Source organism: Brachyhypopomus gauderio, unplaced genomic scaffold (assembly GCF_052324685.1).
Source record: "Brachyhypopomus gauderio isolate BG-103 unplaced genomic scaffold, BGAUD_0.2 sc52, whole genome shotgun sequence".
Classification (NCBI taxonomy): Eukaryota; Metazoa; Chordata; class Actinopteri; order Gymnotiformes; family Hypopomidae; genus Brachyhypopomus; species Brachyhypopomus gauderio.
The window spans coordinates 62911-68456 of NW_027506877.1; the positions used below are offsets into that span (position 1 = coordinate 62911).

Genomic DNA, 5546 nt, shown 5'->3' on the forward strand with positions numbered 1-5546 from the left:
TTGTGGGTGGGGGTGTTCTGACCTACGTCATTGTGTATTGCGTCATTATCTGCTATGCCTGTATCTATTGTGAGTCTGCCCCTTTAAGACTGTTTGCAGGGGCCGTCCGTTCTTCACCTTCCACACCTGATGCGGCTTACCGTGACAACGGAGGAAGACGGAAAGGAAGCCAGGGGAACACAGCGCCACAGCGCCAGGGGAATTTCTGTCTCTGGTTCGTTCACACTGCGATATCGGAGAGCCGAACCAGCCAACATCTCAACAGACGGGCAGCGGGAACAGGAGCCGGCAGACGGGTAGCGGGAACAGGCAGCGTCCGCTGGCGGGCAGCGGGAACAGGCAGCGTCCGCTGGCGGGCAGCGGGAACAGGCAGGGTCCGCTGGCGGGCAGCGGGGACAGGAACCTGAGGCGTGGACTGCCGACGGGCAGCGGGGACAGGAACCTGAGGCGTGGACTGCCGACGGTCAGCGGGGACAGGAACCTGAGGCGTGGACTGCCGACGGGCAGCGGGAACTGGAACCTGAGGTGAGGAGAAGCGCTCGGGGGGCGGAGCCGCCAAGCCGACGTCCTCGGGGAGCGGAGCCGCCAAGCCGACGTCCTCGGGGAGCGGAGCCGCCAAGCCGACGTCCTCGGGGAGCGGAGCCGCCAAGCCGACGTCCTCGGGGGGCGTGACCGCCAAGCCGACGTCCTCGGGGGGCGTGACCGCCAAGCCGACGTCCTCGGGGGGGGGGGGGGGGGGGCGGGACCGCCAAGCCGACGTCATCAGGGGGGGGCGGGACCGCCATACTGACGTCATCGGGGGGCGGGACCGCCATACTGACGTCATCGGGGGGCGGGACCGCCAAGCCGACGTGGCCAGTACTCCCCCCCAAAAAATACTTGGGGGTGTCGTGTGGAGTAGCCGGCGGGATCAGAGGCGGTGGGTCCTCTTCCTCAGGGTCCTGGGAGAGCCTGGAAGAATACACAGACACAGAAGCCCCTCTGTGGCTCTCTCTGCGACGGCTCCGCCTCCTCTGAGGCGTCGGGAGCTCGCGGAAGCCATCGAGAGCCAACCGAGGGTTAAGCAAACGCCAGTCTGTGCACTCAATTCGTCTGCTCGCGACATGTACTACAGGTTTCTCCTCCCTATAGTGATCAAGCCGGGCAGACACGTAGCGCTCAACAGGAGACTCGACGCGAAAGCCAGTCGAAACCGAAACTGACTGAGCTTTCGTTGGTGCGTGTCGAGACTTCCGTGTTCCCACAGCGCCTGGGGAATTTCTGTCTCTGGTTCGTTCACGCTGCGATATCGGAGAGCCGAACCAGCCAACATCTCATCGCAGCGATTAAACTCACCAGAGTCTCGCTCCCTCGCTGTGTCCTTGTAAGATCCGTGATTATGTAACGTTCTGTGTAGCGCAGAACAGGGAGGCGGACACAAACGTTGAGGAGAGCGAAATTTATTAAAGGAAATTCCAGAGGCAGAGTCGAAATAGCAGACATGGGTCACAACGGGCAGGCAGTCCAGACATGAAATACGAACAGACATAATCGGACAGAGTACTAAACACGACGGGGAAACAGGGAACAGGCAGGAATACTGGCAGCGGAAACAATACTCACAACGAACAGGTTGGAACAAAGCACAAGGCACAAAGTAGACAAAATCACGGATACTGGACTGGGGAAATACTAGGACTTTATACATAGAGACTAACTAGGGACAGGTGATGGCAATGACACTGGGGCGTGGCAACAAACAAGGAATAAACGCAACAAATGAGCAGGGCGGGACAAACAGGCAGGGAACACTGACATGAGGGAACCCAGAGTGACAGCTACGAGAGGGGGCGTTGCCCTACGTGACACAATGTCGCATCATCATTAGCTTCGGTTTAAAAACAGGACAAGAAAAAGCTCTGACACATATACATCCAGCAGTCTCAGACACAGGTGAATCCTATATGCCAATCCACCCAGTCCTTTGCCATTACTCACCCTCCAGTTTGGAGGTGACACTTCACAACTCCCTGGCTGCCACAGAAATGTTCACCAAGAAGAATGTGCAAGAAAACATCAGAGGTGGGACCAAGTCAGTGTTTTGCAAGTCTCAAGTAAGTCCAAGTCTTTATACCTCAAGTCCCGAGTCAAGTCTCAAGCAAAGACACTCAAGTCAAGTCAAGTCTCGAGTCAAGACAGGCATCAGTCAAGTCAAGTCCCAAGTCTGAAACTTGGAATTTCAAGTCCTTTCGAGTCTTTTTTTTTTTTTTTACCAATGTTGCAGGTATATTTTAAATGTAAATAATAGACATGCGTTCTTTTTAAAATCTGTATTCTCCTCAAATCTTGATAAAACATGTGCAACTGAAAACACAAAGTATTTAAAAAAATTAAAATTACACCTCTTTATTGCACAGTTCAATTTGTTAAACTTAGTTGCAAAAATATTCATACTTTAAACTACAATTTTCCAGAAATAAATATTCTGTGAAAAAGTCATAAGTAGAACTCCATGTTCAAATAAAAAGTGCTGATATTTTCACAGTACAATACAAAGAACCATAACAGCATTTTCCCTCTCTTCTCTTATCTGGTTTCTTGGAGAACATGTGTGAGTGACACAAGACAAACAAATATAAGAACTGAACAATTAACAGGAACCTGCAACTTTAGACATTTCAGTAAACTATTCTGCATTGCATTTGCTGGCCAAAAGTCTGTATGTCATTTGTGCACGATGAATGATGTCCCCATAGCTGAAAACTCGCTCCACTTTTGTCAATATATTTTTTTCTCGACGTAGATGTCTTCAAATACACAATCCATGCTGAGATAGAACTGGATATTATGATGGTGACAGAGAGAGACTCTCTTCCCCGAGATCAGATACAGAACCCAGGGTTGCCAACTCTCACGCATTGAGCGTGAGACACACACATTGAGCGTGAGACACACGCATTTGACCGTCTTCACACGCTCTCACGCCACACGTCCGATTTCTCACGCCGGAAAAAAATCTAGTTTATTTACCTCTGATCCACATCTATGATTCAATGAGTTACTAGTTCGCTCTGGCACCAACCCCTGGCGATCGATCGATCGCGATATAATACTTAATTTGTGTCCATTTTACACCCCGCCCAGTAAAAACTTACGTTCGCCAACCCCCCATTTGATTGGTTGTGCTGCAGCTCATGCACACACACGTACAGAGTGTGGAAAAGCAGAGGACTGGTCTACGTCAGAAGGACGGAAATGAAATTAATGGGGCGCACTTTATAAATATTAATATGCGTTTTAAAATTTAGATTTGGGGTAAAAAAAAAATCAAGTCTTTGCAAGTAAACAGGTTCAAGTCCAATTCAAGTCCCAAGTTATTGGTGTAAAAGTCCAAGTCAAGTCTAAGTCTCTGAATATTTTTTCAAGTCAAGTCAAAAGTCTTAATATTAATGACTCGAGTCTGACTCGAGTCCAAGTCATGTGACTCGAGTCCCCACCTCTGGAAAACATCACCAGTAAACCTGATGACATATCAAAGGTCAATGCTAAGACTCACGCAGCCAAACAGGCAGGTCATAACCAGGCAAAAAACATCTTTATTGAACACTGGTGTGCAAAATGTCAGAATCAGATAATGGATTTTTATTTTTATTTTGATTGTATGACCATCACCCATGATAAACACCCTCCAGGTACATTAGTGAAGAACCAGATATACTGTAGCAGAGCACAAAGGAGTATAACAATATTCTGATGGAAAAATCGGACAAAGTGTTAATTGATCTGTTGATGGATGGATGGAAAGATACATACAGAGAGACTGAATTTCAGATTTCATCTTTCCAATCTTGTTTTTTATTATGTTAAGACAGAGTGCAAAAAAATGATGACTGATTTCTGAGTATTAAGTCATATTAATACATTAATATTAATTCAAGAGCAATTCCCATATCATAACAATAACACTGTATGTTGTCTCATTGTTACGGTTGTGGCCACAAACAAAAAGATTCAAGTTTATTCAAGAAGGTTTACACTTCATGGCCTTTGGTGAAGCTTAAACTCTGAAATTAACAGCTCAGCTGTCTGTACAGAGAAGAATGCTGCGGTGTTTGATATGATGGAGTAGAGAACACACAGTATGTCCCAAAATATATTTATAAGATAAATAGCTTTTAAACCTAAACTTGTAAGACACAAAGGTTCTGAGTCCTAAATGATGTCATAGTAATGCAAATTTGCACTGATTAAACAGTAAACCTGTCAGAGGTAAATTGTCATGATCAGAATATCAAGTGCAATGGAAATGGTGCTGGCTGAAGTAATATTTAATGTTAAATTAAATATAAACTACTGTACTACTGAGTCTTTCTTCCTTGTTTATTCTGCTCACCACAGTGCTTTGTTTTGTGTTGCCATGTACACTAAAGACTCTCCATTCATGTATTTGTGTCTCACTTCCTCTTTTCCTCGTTGCTGGTTATATGTTTATTTTGTGCTGGTTTGTTTTAAAACGAAATACAATCTCAGATTTTAGCACTCTGTTGTCATGCTTTTGCCACTGGAAACAGTAGGAAAAAAATATTTTATGATTGGAATAATTTTGCTTTTTTTTATATTGCAATTTCATAGATTTAAGATGTCATTCAAACTTATATAGGAGATAATCAGTGGAGTCGAGTTTTTACCTCCATAATTGTCACAAGGACAGAATAATGGGTAGAGTTTCTCAGTGAAGAACAGACCAGTGTAAGAATAGATATGAGACCTGGCCTCCACATCATAAAAGGAGACCAGACCCTCCTCATAATCCACAAACACCCCCACTGTCTGGGGCTTCTCTCTCAGAGTGAGGGGGATATGGGGACAATCACAAGCTGTATACTGATTCTCATTCCTCAGAATCACAGACCAGAAATCCATCCTGAGGACTCAGTGTAATATCCCCCTTCCTGTTAACAGACAGGTAATTAGGTATGGAGAACCACAACAAAACACACAACATCACCTTATTAAATAACTTTGTCCAACAGGCTAAACATTTATCCTCACTAAGATTGACCCAGTACTCAATAGGGAGAGGCTCTCTGACTCAGGAACAGATAGATTAGCCATGAACGCTTGCTAGAGGAGTTGAGTAAGGAAACACATAAAAGAATAAGTGACAACTTGACAGTAAGTAACTTCTACCCATGTTCAATCTCTATGAATTCAAATAGAACATACACCTCAAATACAACATACATCAGACACTTACAAAAAGGGACACATGACTATGTACATAAGAACTTCAAATAATCAAAGCTGCACAAGGACATAGTTCACAACACTGAATCCAACAATGACCCCCGCTGACCAGAATGATGATAGTCAAAGAATATATACCAAATTTATTACTACCATTAGGGCAACAGCTGAAAAGCTAGAAGAGAAGGAGCGGTAACCATGGGGTGTGACTAGTTCAACACCATAACTGCATGCAGTGGAAAACTACAGAAAACCAGGAACGGATTTGGCAGAAAATTGGAGCTAGACATTAGACATAGATGATTTAAGATGGCAAACAT

General features: G+C 45.2%; 1 long non-coding RNA gene across 1 annotated transcript; it reads right to left on the reverse strand.

Annotated features, from left to right (window-relative positions):
* Window positions 1–3600: 3600 nt before the first annotated feature.
* Window positions 3601–4793, reverse strand: LOC143488602 (uncharacterized). The gene is made up of 2 exons (XR_013124472.1): window positions 4668–4793; window positions 3601–4540 (listed from the first exon to the last, which is right to left on the reverse strand). It is a non-coding gene; the product is annotated as an uncharacterized LOC143488602 (long non-coding RNA).
* Window positions 4794–5546: the final 753 nt, after the last annotated feature.